Here is a 14,891-nt window from a genome sequence, read left to right as displayed (position 1 = left end):
CATAATCATAATCATAATCTTTGCAAAACCAGGAGACTTGCAAGCATGCACTTAATAACTAAAGGGCTCTCATCAAACGAAATGTTAAGAGCCAAAAATGCTTTGTCCCTGTTGTGATCTAAGTTGTCACAGCTCTGACCCTACAGAGCACTGATCAAACAGCAGCAACACACGTGACACACCTGCTCTAACCACAGTTAAGGCAATATTCAGTGAGGATACTGATGGAATAACTCCAGGCAGGAGCTTGCACTGATGCACGTACTGTCTGCATCTGCTGTGGCATTTGGAATACCTGGACACAGTCACACCCTCCACCAGGGTGTTCCAACAGGTGTTAATGACTATTCCTCCTCTGGGAAGGAAGATGCTTCCACCCTGTAACACTCCTTACTCAGTCTTACCTCTCAGCCTAGTGCTTGCAAGTCTGAAGGCTGGGTGGGTGGTACAGAGGTGCTGAAGGACCTGGCTTGGAGCAGTAGGGTCCCTGTTCTCACCCACTAATACTGCTGTGGTGCTTTTGGGTGCCAGGTTAGTGCCTGGGCATGCTGCTGTTCTGGGCTGTGCAGGCTGTTTTCTCAGTGGTCCTTGCAGAACCAGACTGGAGTGGCCCTCAGAGGAACAGAGATTTTCACTAAATCTGTGAGTAGCAAATGAATTTTAAATTTAGTAGAACAATTCTCACTTATCCTCATTTTTAGGAACAGCTGGAGTGATATGGGCAGTGAAGTGTTAGCCTTCCTTTTGACACTTTGGCTTTTATCAAGTTCTCTTGGGAACTAACAACTACAGGGAGGCAGAATTTATTAAAGCCTTGATGGTTATAAATCCCTTTCCAAAGGTGTGAGCTAAGTGTAAATTAGTTCCCTGCTGTATGTATCTCCTTTCTAATTCTTTTGAAGCAGAGAAATGCAGGAGCTCTAAGGAATTATATATATTTTCATGGTCATCAAGAAGGTCAGAGAGAAATTACTTCTCCTCCTCTTATGAGTAATCACTTCAAATGAGAAACCCACTTCAGCACTGGCCCCTTAACCATGCAGTGTGGCACAGAGGCAGGAAATATGCTGTTTTATGGACATGAGAAAAAGAGGGTGGGAGTTCATGGCAGAAGGATATTGAAACTGTTGCACTGTTTAGACCTCTAGATCCATGTTGTGTTCAAGAGCAGATGGAATGGAAGGAGAGCACCAGAAATTCAGTACAGCAGCTCAACTTGGATTAACCTGGATCAAGAAGTATAAAACCCTGCAACCCATATTGTTTGTGATTTGTCTGTTTTTACTCTGAGACATATGAACCAATTCTGTCTCCAAAACTCCTTTGAGGCAGAGATGGGTTTAATTTGGTTATCTGTTTTGTGATGCACAATTTGTCTGAGCATGTATTTAGTTACAAGAACATCCAGAGCAGCATTTTACAATCCTGTTAAGATCTTTCTCCATTCCCTTTTTTTTTTTAAGCTTTTTAATTAGTAGAGCTATTTATAACATGTGAGAAAGGAGTGTAAAATATCCAAACAAAGCACAAGCCCCTCAAAAAACCACTCAAAACAACAAAAAGACATCGTGTACTAGGGAAAAATAAGTTCTTGTAAGTTTTGAGTTTTTTAAAATGAAACGTTCAAAGAAGATCTCATGACATTAGAAAAAATTTATAATGAACTATACTAAATTTCCCAAAACTCTGTGATTCCTGCTCCTTTTATATTTTTCAATAAAACTCTTATCATCATGCTGGAACAGCACAGCTAAGAAGCCTTTGGTAAATACCAAGTCTCTTTGTTTCAGCTCCCTGGGAGAGGACACCAGACAAGTGTCTGGTCTGGCTGTTGCAGCAGCAAGGCCCAGTCCCTGCCCTGGGAAGGTTCCAGTCTTCCCTCCATTCCTCTTTCCCGCTCAGGGGCGTGGAAGGAAATCACTTCCCTGTGTTTCTGTCACGTCCCAGGCAGTTGGCAGAGGTGGGAATGGACTCAGATTTCCTAATGCCGCTTCCTAATGACAAGTGTCCTCCCCACTGTGCCACATTTTGCACGGGATGTGGTGGGAACGGGCCCTTTGGTTCCCTGGGCACAGTTGTTGACCCTGCAATCAGCTCAGGGGCTGCAACGTGCCTGCTGAATTCCAGGGTTTGCTTTTTTCATCCTGCTGTAGATATGTCTGTGTAATGAAAACTCAATCAAATTTTAATGGTTAAGAAAGCCCCAGACAACAACCCAACCCTTTCATCATTATCTCATTGCAGGCAGGTCATGCCAGAGTGTCACTGGCCCAGAATCTAAACAGCATCTAACCAGGAGAAGTCATTCTTCAAACACGAATCCCAGAATGAGCCATTGCATTATATAACATTCATGAATTATTCATTGGCTCTGGTTTAACATTCATCCTGCCACTGAGGCTGAAGTCAGACATGCACTTGCTGGTAAAAAAATAACAATTTTCATTACAGTGGATAACAATGCAAATTGTTATTTTATCCTTAACTGAAAATATCATTACCGTGATAATTTTATGTGCAGATAGAAATTGTATCACTTCATACTTTGAAGTCCTCTGACACCCAATAGTCATTCTTGTGAAGTTATTTTATATATGTGTGTACGTGTGTGTTTTTATATGTATTTACACAGTCACACACAGCAGAGACTCTACCTTTGGAATCTGAATAATACCAGAGAGGTAAAATAAAAGGACTGTGCAAATAGCAATATATTCAAGGAGCCAGTATTGCATTTTACTTTGGGCTGTGTGCTAAGCAATCCTTCATGTCAGCTTCTCTTTCTTTCTCCATTCATTTTTCAGCATGACTTTCCCCTATGCAGTACACATTGTGCATTCAGCACCTCCTTTTTTTCCATTGCAAATGTTACAAATTATATTCTTTGACTTTTTCCCTTTGTTTTTGCATAGCAGTTGAACATATTGACTCTGAGGATAATAACCTACAGTGGTTGGCTGTGTCTGGACTGCTGAATGTATAAATCAATATAACTGACTGGTGGTATTAATTATTTCAGCAGATTTTCCCAGCCCAGTGTTGCAGCTTTCATTCAATTACGTATTATTTAGTTCTCCATAGTTATGTAGGACAGCAGCAACATGGGTTATGTAACATAAAGGACAAGTTCTTTTTTGCTTTCAGAGTAATTAGAGCTTTCTTCCTACAGTGCAAGGGTCAAACCCTCCCCCCCAGGCCCATTAGGCTGATGACAGAAGACATGAAAGGTGTTGCAGTTGCATTGCAGTTCTCTGAATATTGGTCCACCAACTTGAAGAGAGATTTTCCAGTTTTGGTCTGTTCCATTACCTTATGGGACAAAACCACAATAAAATTAACTCTCTGCAGTCTGCCCATCCGGCCCCATAGCCCACATCCCCTTCCCCAGCACCTCCAAAAAAATTGTAAAAGTCCTTGAAACAAAGGCCTCAGAGCAAAGAACAAAACCCTACTAGATGCAGATGGAAGTGAGGAACAGTGCAATGTTGGCCTTATGAACCAAGATCTTTTTTATTCTAATGCCAGCTAGAATTTATCCAAGACCCCAAACACACTTGGCATGACTTAAAAAAATAAAAATTTGACAAATATGGTTGATCAAGGTCTCCGTTTAGTTGTGCTGGTGAGCAATGGTGGCGAGGGAGACCATCACAGCTGTTTATTATCCTTTTTTCCCTTGCTTTCAAAGCAGAATTCTGCTTTTTGTAGCATTCACTGAGGTTTTGCTCCCTTTGACTTTGTGTGGAAGGCTTTGTGTGGAACAAAACGTGCCACCGATGCCAACCCGGTGCGAGCTGTCGCCTCCCTGCTCGCAGTCCCACGGGGCTCTGGGCACACAGACATCGTTTTTGTTGGCACTGTTAATGTTCTGAGCTGAACCTGCTTTGCTCTTATTAGCCTTCAGCTATCAGAGATACCAACCTCGCTGTTTATGCGCTGCCAGAAGCAGGTGCTTCTCCTTGTGCTTAAGTGAGGGGCCTCCCTACAGAGAGATAGAAATGTTTGTAAGCAGAGCCACTCGTCACCAGGGCGGGGAGAATTACATTTGCTGGTCCATGCTGCTTATTTTGAGCTATTTTCTATGCTTGAAGTAGTAGAAAACAACTTTTAATCACCGAAAGTGGGTGAAAATAGATTTAAGTTCCCTTTGTCACAGGTGCAAGGTGCTTTAATCAGCAGAGACGTTGCTCTCTAAGGTGAAATCCAGCATTCCCAGCCTTTATCATTTGCATCTACAGACTGCCTTGTGTGGACAGACCATTTCTGCCATGGAATATTCTTGCAGGTCAGGATGTGAGCCTGAGGAGTAGTTTGCTGGCTGTTTCTAGCAGGTGTATCAAATGCTGCTGCATACAGGGTGTCCTGGGGCTGTTGCAGAGCAAAGCAGCTCCTCCTTGGACCCTCCACTCCAAGCTTAGTCTGCCATCCTAAAGCATTTGCTCCACTTCCCTTTCCCTACCTCTCCTCCTACCTACTGTGCTGAGCTATGGGGCAAATATGAACCAGTAGCAACCCTACAGGACAGGCTGGAATTGTGAGGACAGAGGGACTGGAAAAGGAACAGGCAGGAAGAGGAAGCCCTCCAGGGACTTGTCAGCTGCCAGAAGCCAAAGGAATGACCCCCCCAGTGACACTCATTTCAGGAGCCAGGTTTGGGTCCTGTACAAGCAGCGTACTTGTAGTTTACATCCTGAGGGATTGGTTCCCTTAAACTCTGGAACTGGATGTCCCCAGTGCCTTTGCAGACTATCCAAACCCACCTTTAGGGTTTCAGAAGAGGGCTAGAAAATAGGGAGGATCAGTACACTAATGGGCCTTGATGGATGAAACAGTGAGAACACCCTTTGATGGAAATTCAGCTCTCTGCTGTTTTCCTTGTGAAGTACCTGCCACTTATGCACATACTGTGCATATCCACTGATTAATTGATTTCATTCTTTCCACAGTTTCTCATAATTCTGTCTTTTCGTTTTTTTTTTTCATCCTTTGCCACTGTGCTAGGCCTAAAGTTAACACGGGGAACTTTAGAGAAGTGATAGATATATTATTATGAATTTAGTCCTGTACTTTACACTTCAGATCAAAGCTATGTCACTGAGGGCATTGCAGACACAGTTCCTGTCCCAGAGGATGTGGTGTTACTGTACAGGCTCTAAGCAGGGGGACTGTGATGGGACATTTGGTTTGGTACCCTGCTATAATTTGTTGTCACATCCCTGGCCTAAGGGTGCAGCTTTTGAACATGCCAGATATTGTCAGTGCTTTCAACAAAGTTGAAAAAGTCTTAAAATTTTCCACAATGTTATTCTATGCAATTGCTCATTATGGTAGGACTATAACTCTTGCTAATTAAAATGGGTATTAGCAATTAAATTAAACAATGCCTTAAAATGCTCAGCTTCACATAATATTCAATAATGGCTGTTTCTGCAGGGAATACTTTCTCATGAGACGATTATGACATGATTTCCTTTGTTTCAGAGCAACAAATTCTTCAAGGGCTTGGCCAGAACCTCAACCTCCTAACGAGTATAGCAGAAGGGGAGGAGGGGAGGAAAGAGTCAGCAAGTAGAACAGCTTGGAAAATAAAACCAAGGGGATCACATCCTCAGATTATTGGATAACCACCTCATTTCAGTTTTTATTAAGCCCATTTGATCTGTGAGTCAAGGATATATAGAACATTTTTCTTGATCTCAGTACTTTATTATTCATAAAACAGCCGAAGACTTTTTCTATTATTTCTCAGCTATTATAGTGGGGTATAAAACAGCAGAACATTAGATAATGTGTGTATCAGTATATTTGGAAGTGTTGTAATAACTTTTATGTTATTTCAGATTAGAATCCAGATGGGTACCTGCTGCTGAAACATATTTTAACTGGCAAAACTGAAGTCTCTGCAGAAGAGAACACATATTCCAAGCAGGTCTTAGTGTCCCTTTCTCAGTTGTTTCAGAAGTTGTCCATGAAAATGTGTTTTCCCACTACCGAACAAAATTACATTCCTCCCATCTCTTCAACGTACAAAAGGAAGCACAGGGTTAGATGAAAAACACAGTCTGACTTGTAAGCTCAGCTTATAGATGAACCATCTGTAACTACAATTACTTTTTCTGGTTGTCTGTCTTCCAACACTGACCTCAGGATTAGACAGTTACTGTGGGTTACCTGGTCCAGGTGTCAGTTCACTGATCAAACTCTGCTTTGTAATCTCCTCTGAGTTCTTGCTAACTGTTGCTTGTGTAAATTTAGCATGACTTTTGTGGGTTTAGAACTTCATTAAGGCAGGAAACAAAGCTGCAGTTCAAGCCATGTTCTCACCTGACTTTTTATGAATGTCACGTAGTTACAGGTGAGAAGATGGTTTACCAAATTTGAACTGAATTTGTGGAAGATAAAAGAGAACTTAGCAGTGTCCATTTTTTTTTGGTACAACTTTCCAGTCTAGACCAGCACTGCAAGATGGGGTGAAGTAACTCATTGCTGGGTCCCTCCCTGATGGACCAAATGCTCTGTGTTCTGGGGTTTATGCCAGTATTTTTATGAACCAAACTGGAATTCTGAGTATTGAGAAGTCACTTTCATATCTGCATTTCGCTTCTTCCATTTGTATTGTTTCCTCCTCCCTTTCCAACTGTATTTGCCCTATAATATGCTGTGTTGTGCCTTCCAGTTCACTGCCATGTAGAATTGAATCCTAGTTACCTTTTTCATATTGCTTTGGAAGCAGAGACAGCTGCTGCAGCATCCACCACGAACAACTTGGCACTTAGAATGCCCAGCTAGGAGAAACAGTTTCCAGGTGAATTTCTCTGCCTTTCACCCCATTTTAAATATTTTGTTTTGTTTCTCTTCTAGATGATCTCACAAATACACACAGAGTAGAGAAGTTTATGCTAATACTTGCAGTTATAACCTCCTGGGACTCTTAGTATTTCTCTCCTTGCAGACTTGTCCTGAGAAACAAACTGCCCAGCTGGAGTCTCCACTCCCCTGTTCAAAATAGGATTCAGCTCCTGCTCTGAATGCTATTTACTTTAGGAAAAAAAGGCAAAGTTGATGTTTTTTTTTATCATTGGGTTTTGGTTTTTTTTTTTTTTTCCTAGATTTATCTGACAGTGAGCCCTCTCTTGATTTAGACCGCACAGATGAATTCACAGGCATAGCAGCATTTTGCAGAGCTGCACAGCAAGAAAGCAGCTGTCACCCGAGGAAGCTGTTGAAAAGCAAAACCCATCTTTCTGAAGAGTCTTTGCTTTTTGTAAACCAAGATTTTTGTGACTACTTTCTTGTGCCTTCACTTGCCCAAATTTTCCCCCTCTGTGCTCACTCTTGCACTGATGTAATCAAAATGCATAACCTTCATTGACTTCACCAAATGGGAAGATCAGGCCCAAGAAACTCCTGTCACTGTGGGGGACAGTGCATTGCACACAGTAATTGGGCTGTTGAACCAAGGACTGGGCTCAGCCCTTTTAATCCTGGGAATATGGTGTTGGTAGAGAATGAGGCAGAAGTGTGAGACACACCATTTCATTTGCAGCTCAGGGGTGGGAATGCCAAATGGATTGCAGTGAGGGCAGGTTTCTGGCAGCAGGAATCAGCAAGTGACTGGTTTTGTGTCTGGCATCTTCTTGGCTCCTCTGCACGTTCCACTTTCTGTGCAGTTGCTGGAGAGCTGTGAAGCTGTCTGCAGGTGAGAGAGTGTGAATTTACTGCTGCACCATTGCCATTTGTATTTTGGATATGCCTTCCTTTAATTTTCTATGCCACAAACGCTTGCATCACCCTATCTAGGAATGCTTTATGGTAAAAGCAGCCAATTCTTCCTCTGCTTATGGTTATATTTTTTATAAAAGTGCATTTAGTATGCCATGAATGCCTCCAAGCTGACAAAAATGGTACCTCTTTCATTGCCTGGTGAGTGCTCATTACTGCATATCTTGGAGATGATTTTGCTCTCTGTTTTGTATCACCAGATGAGAACACAACTTCTCCAAGGGAAACGTGGATATTAACTCCGAGTATTTGTGCTCTGAATCCCAGAGCAAGCAGCTTGTTGAAAGTTGTGTGCTTTAAACAGGGGTCTGGCACTGCCTGGAAGGACAGGGATGGGGCCTGTCTTTGGGTTTTACTCTCTGTTAGCTGACAGTTTTTGTTAGGCCTAGAGGCATTCACTTAGAAAACTTTTCCTCCACCAGTTTTATTTGAAACCAACCAACGGGCTCAGAAATGAGGTGGAAGGAATATTAACAGCACATGAATAGGCAGATGGCACAACTGTATATGTTTAATTTCCTGTGGGAAACCAGACACCATTTTCCATCAGAAACTTGCAGTTTCGAAGCATTTAATGGGAAGTCATTTGAAGCAAACTTCTGTAAATTGCAGGAACTTCGATGTAATGCCCTAATCTTTGTGCATGGTTCAGTCCCGTGTGAATAATACATATACTGAAAACCCCCTGTATCTTAAGTGACTTACATTTTGCTAAATTTATCATTGCCTCTGTGCTGGCATTCTCTCCCTGTGAAATGGGAATTGCACTACCTCTTACCTCTTGTAGATTGAACTTCACAAAAATCCTGTAAAAAGTGCTCCTGAAAGGCTGACAAGGGAGGAGAATTTTGCTTGCAAACTAGGATTTATCCACGGTGCAGCAAGAAGGGCCAAATTCCGGGCAATAAAACAAAGATCCCATTCTGGCATTTCCAAATGCCTGAATGCCTGACTTTTTTACTTTACTAACACTTCTGTAAGCTCCTTTGCATGTATGTCAGCATTATAACAGCTGACTTCTTCACCCCCTAACAAAGTACCACCCTGCACAAGAAATACAGGGACACGCTCCAGGTAATGCAGGAGGTCAGCAGAAACCATCTGATTTTATTCAGCACTTCCATCTCTTTTTCTTTTGTCCTTTAAGGTTCTTCCATGTACCTGAAGTTGACACATGCTCTGTGATAGAATTGTTTTCTCTGTTCCAGGACGCAGCCCTTTCCACTGTCACTTCAAAAGGATATATTTATCTGATTCACACCAAGAGCTCTAGCTTTAAATCCAGCCCATCACGTGACATAATCGGGCAAAACCTTTTAAATCCAGGTGATCAATAGGAGAGAAAAATGGAATTCTTTTAACCCATCTGTGACATATCTTCCTGAACGGTCAAGGAAAAATCTCTGCAAAAGTACCAGGAACACCAGCTGTCTTCTGCTTCCTTATAGCAAACACACTGAAAGCAGAAGCTGTGAGCAGTTCTTTTGCATTTCATGGTTGGAAGTGATTTGACACAGCACTGATATGATAAAAATACCTGAGGAACCACGTGCCACAGACACACAGCAGATTTCAGGAATGAATAACTCAGTATTGCACCTGGTTTCTTTATGCCAACAGTTTGTTCAAATCCCAAGACAACCTTTCCAGAAAGAAGTGAAAAAATTAGTTGTTGACTGTGACAAATGGCATGCCATCCTGAAAACACATACTTGACAATTCCCCTGAGTACCTGGAGGGTTACCAAATGTGTCTGCTCTTCCACGAGAGCTTTGATCTCCCTGGGGCTGGCAAGCCTCATCAACTTTTTAAACCTGAGCCTCATCAACTTTTTAAACCTGGGATTTGGAGATCAGATTGCTGTGAGAGGAATGATAAACAAGTTCTGACACAGGAAGGAGTTCTCGTGTTCCTGCTCTCGTTTGGCTGCCAGCATGTGATGAGGATATCTTGAGAATGCAGGATTTCTTGCAAATTAAATGACTCACCTTTGGCTGGGACCTGGATGGATTATGGACATTATGGTCAATGTATGTCTGTGAAAACTTGTAAGAAGGTTTTCTAGATCTTTCTAGAACATGGTAGGTACAACCTTTCTTACTGATTCAATAGCCAGCTCTTCTGCTGAACACTTCCAAAATTCATCATTGTCTGCACACCTGAAAATATGACTGCTGTTTTGCCCTTGAAACAACAGATAGACTAAGTTATTAGCTAAAGCTTTTATTAATGGGGGAAAGAGGGAGTGTAGACACCTTAAGAGCCTCCTGTTCTCATTACTGGATTGGAGTGTCCTTTGTTTTCGTAATCGTAGTTGGAGTAAAAGGTGCAGCTCCTTGATAAGAAGCAGTATCTAGTTAAAGATGCACCATCACTCCTGCCTTTCCAGGGAATTGTTTCAAATGAAAAGACAGTGTCTATCAGCTCCCTGTGAAGAAAGGTCAGGCCATCAGCCACCTTTGCTTATCTTGTGCCAGCCAAATGAATCATGAACAGACTGCTGCTGCCTCACAAGTTCCTTGAACATTTTGCAGCTTCTTTTGTCAATGAGGAGCCCATATAGGTCCCCCAAACTGCTGACTGCTCCTCACATTGGACTGTATGTTACAATAGCTGTATTTTCCTCTCTGGGCGATTCTCTGTCCATATGTTAAATGTGCTTCTTTCTTACACACACAGAAAAAATACTTCGGGGAATGAAATTGTCCTGCAAAATCCTGTGATGTGCTCATGACCAGTGTATTGATCAAACAGTTTTGATTAAACAGTTTTGACAGTTTTGATTAAACTGTCTTTCTACTTCCTTGGCAGTCAGGCTATCAGAATTGTGTCAAACCAGCTAAGACAGCAGCTTGCACAGTCAAGTGACACCGTGAAGCCTTTGGGCTCTCGAGCACTGTGAGTGTTTTACCACCTTTGTTTCAAGCCCTACTTGTATCACACAGCCTTGTGGGTTGGTCCTGGTCAGTGTGATGAACTGCTGGGTGCTCACCATGAAGACCTCTTACCTGGGAATCTGGATTAATCAGTTGTCCCCAATTGTCCTCTGTTTTGGAGGCTGTCAACTCCAACATAATAGTTGCTTATTTTGAAAATTGAAGCACGCTTTCCAGAATGGTGTGTTTAAGTTCACTGTGAATTAAGAATGACAGAGCACCAAAGATGAAGATGGCATTTTGAAGCAAGAAATCAAAATTGACAGCCTCCAAAAAATGGATTTAAGGGGTAGTTGACTCGTTGTAGTGCTAAGGAGCAATCGTGTTCACTGGAGGAAACTGAATAATGAGAAGCAGTCAACAGAGGAAGGGATAGAAAGCAATAACTGAATAGCAAAGTCTTTCTAATTCACCTCAGCTTTTCTCTTTATTAAGAAGCAAAAAGCCAAAAAAAAAGCCCACTCATTGCTAACCAGCAATAGCTATGAGGCTGCAATTTTAAAGAAACCAAGCAGGTTATTAGAAGCTTTTGCTCTACTTGGAAAGGTTGATTTGCACCATGTTCCTGTGAACTGGAATGAGTTTTATCTCAATATTTGGGAACTAAGGCACAGAGAAGTGAGAGCACGAGGTGATTTGTTTAAGGTCACACAGAAAATGACTCTCCCTAGCTTGGACATGGTCCTTGGCTAATGTGCCTAAATGACTTTTCAGTGCTGTTTTCTGCTCTGCCACCTTCCAGGCAGGAGAGCTCTGACCTTATGGCACTGCAGCAAACAGAGCTGGATGGCAGTGTCATGCCCAAGGTGCTTTCTTTTACTGCCAGTGATCATGATGGGTTGCATTAGAGCAAAGCCCAGAGATTTAAATATCAGTTCAAATTACACTGTGGGACATCTGGTAGGAACACGGAAAAAGTTGTCTGCTTGTCCTGAAGGTCTCATCCATATGGTCTGAAAAGAGATGCAATGTCTTCATCCTGCCAAGAGGGTTTACTGTGCAATGTGAACCTCATCTTTGCTTGGATGTGGATTTTCACCCTGGGTGCAGAGCAGTGAGGATTTGCCTGTTCAGTCAGTAACTTTACTATATCAGAGAGACAGAGCTCTCTTCAAATCCAGAGGAGTGAGGTCTGTGTGCCCTGCAGGTGTAACTGCTACATGGGACACAGCAGCTGGAACTCACTGCCTGGTCTGGAGCGTTTTCCCAGGGATACCAGCAACTAGAGGAATGCCAGTCAATGCATGGGGTGACAGAGGCATTAATCAGAATTGTTGCTGCTTCTGTGTTGTCTAATGACTCATCTGTTTGAGATAAATTATGCACAAGGAGAGGAGACTGTTAGTGTCCTTCATGATGTGTGAAGCAGAAAAATACTCCAGCCAACTCCCAAAGTGTGAAAACTATTTTGTATTTCATTAATTCCCTTATTAAAAATGAGTAGAACCTAAATAATGCAGAAGTGACTGCTCTGTTTTAATTAGTTCCTTCTGTTTGCATTTATTTGCTCAACCACAGCACTCAGTGCCAGCCACTGACTGCACAAGTGCAAGTGATGACAAGAATTTTCTTTATGTGCTTAAGCCATTTGTTGAAGTGTTCCCTTTTTCATTTTTTTCTTTTCCTTAAAATAGTAAAGAATTAGATGCCCAACTCCATTTGAAATTCAGTGGATGATGGACATCAATTCCCTCAGGCTCCTTTGAAAATCCCATTTGCTCTCTCCAGTGACAATTATCAAATATCTGTGTTTCAGCTAATAAATACAGCTGGGCAGCAAACAACCTGTTTGTTCTGTCACATGAAGGACATGACATCTTTCCATGGAACTGTGGAAAAACTGTGCAGGCAGAACTGGGAGTAAACAATTAGAAGGGCAAAATTATGGATATCTTTTGATATTCCTTGTCCCACCTTCCCTGCATTCATGAGTTGTTTGCATATAAATGAGATGTTTCTGTTTAAATTTAATAGAAACTGTGTGCTGATATGTTGCTGTCTCTGATACAGTGGTGTGTACAGTGCTTGGCAAAATATTTGTGGATGAGGCTTTACACATAAGTGTAAGAAATTAATGACATAGTCATAATTCATCCAAGGAGGATTTGGTGAGCACATCTGGAAAAAACAGAAAATATGGAAGAATTATGAAAACGTGAAAAGCCTTGAATGATTTGACCTTATTTTGGATATTAGGTGGAAATGATGTGTGGGTCCTGCCCTCTGTCCCCAAAAGTCTGTGCTCCAGTAGAATGCAGGTGGTTGTTGAAAGTCAAAGTGTAGGTCAGAGCATGTCAAAGAGAGATAATGATTTGTGGGAAAGCAGAAAATCTGCTTTCACAGAAAAATGAGAGAGATGAGAAGAACTGCAAAAAGAATAAAGAATGTTTTGTATGGGGGCTTAATAGACTCTGCCTTTTCTTTGTTAAGAAGGTCAGATAAGAAACATGCACCTCCATCTCCTCATCTCAGCCCTTTCTCCTTTTCTTCCCATGTGTTCTCTTAAAGTGACTGATCCATGTTAGAGGAAAAAGAGATGCAGAGGTATAACTGAATTGGATCGATTCCCAGGTTTTGATGTTGCCTTTGCATCTTTCAGTCCTACATTCAGCAGCTTTCCAGTAAAATCTTGTCCATCAGCTTCCTGGGATTTATGTTTCCTTAGTGTTTGTGTGCTACTAACATTCAGAATTCCCAGAAACCATGAACTCACAAAAAACCCCCATTTTTCTTCAATTACTTCATTTACTTCTGTAAGTAAAATCATGTTGATAATGCTATCATCTGGATATCTAACTCAAGAATTAGGATGAGAACTAGTTTCCTCTGTTTTTTTTTTTTCAGGAAATGCCCTTCCCAAATAGCCATAAGGTGGGACTACCTTTCAAATGGGCTTATTCTTTCCCATGAAGGAGGATGTATGTTTTTAACAAACATAAGCAAAAGATCACAGCAGAGAATCACCAACAACACTGAGTTTCAGCTATTAGTTTGTGTGGTTCAGGCTATTGTCAGAACCACAGACCATCATTAACTTTCTCTCTGTAATGGAGCATAAAACCAGCCAGGGATGGGATGCTTGGTTAGCATATGTCACAGTAATTACAGAATTCACAATTAGCTGCACAGTCTGAAGGAAATGGATGACAAACTGTCTGTATAATTCATGGTATGTCTCTGTTAATCTGATGCTGCCATGCATGAAGCTGAACTCCCATTTCCTACCAGCCATTGAAAACTGATGCACCTCTGAAAGGACAGAGATATGAAGGATAAGGGTGTTGTACACTGTGACAAAAATGAGATGAGCAAAATGTTCTTAAACTATTGTGCAGTGTCTCCCTGTTTTAAATCATGAGCAAAAGAGATACTGCTTGCATAAGCTATTGCCCTCAAGATGTTATCAGTCTTGATTTGACCACGGAGTTCTCAGAAAATCTTCTCAGTGATGTGAATGAACATTCCATCCTCCTCTGAAATACTTTGTTGCTACTGAGTTGCCTTTTATGCAAAACTTGTTGCTGTTTATGAGTGCAAATGAGAAGAATGTGAGAAAGTATTGAGAGGGGAGCATTCTGAGGAAGGCTTTCTTCCCTGTCATTTCAAGGCTCCTCAGATTTTTAGACTAGTGCCTTGTTAAACCTCTCCATCCCACCTGTGTCCTGGCATAACACTGTTTCCACCCTTATCCCAACATCAGCTGCCATACAGACTGAGAAACAATTTAAGTTTCTAGGAGTGCTAATTGCTCCATTTTTATTTTATGGGGAAAATTCTAAATAATAATAATAAGCCACATCATTTTACTGTGAGATAATGAGGTAAAACTTATTATCCACCTGTTGTGTGCATATTTTGGGCAGCAGATTTTTATTATGACAACACCACAGAGGCCCTTGAAAACTGCAGGATTTGCTTGGCTTGATGTAGCCCCCCGTGATTCTCCTGCAGCCTTTTGCTTCAGGTGTCCTCTCGTGATCTTCCAAAGGCAAGGAGAGTAATTGCATCCACCTCTTTACATCACGAAGGAGTAGAAAATGCTCTCACAGCTCATTTCTCCATGGTTCACAGCACAAATCCACACGTGGACATGGATGAAGAAGGGCTCTGAAGGGAACCAGTGGAGCTGCTCATGGAAATGCAGCTCTACCTTCGAGCTGCTGTTTCTCTTCC

The sequence above is a fragment of the Pseudopipra pipra genome, chromosome 18, assembly GCF_036250125.1.
Source record: "Pseudopipra pipra isolate bDixPip1 chromosome 18, bDixPip1.hap1, whole genome shotgun sequence".
Classification (NCBI taxonomy): Eukaryota; Metazoa; Chordata; class Aves; order Passeriformes; family Pipridae; genus Pseudopipra; species Pseudopipra pipra.
The sequence above is the reverse complement of the archived record's forward strand: the minus strand, read 5'-3'. Positions refer to the sequence as shown.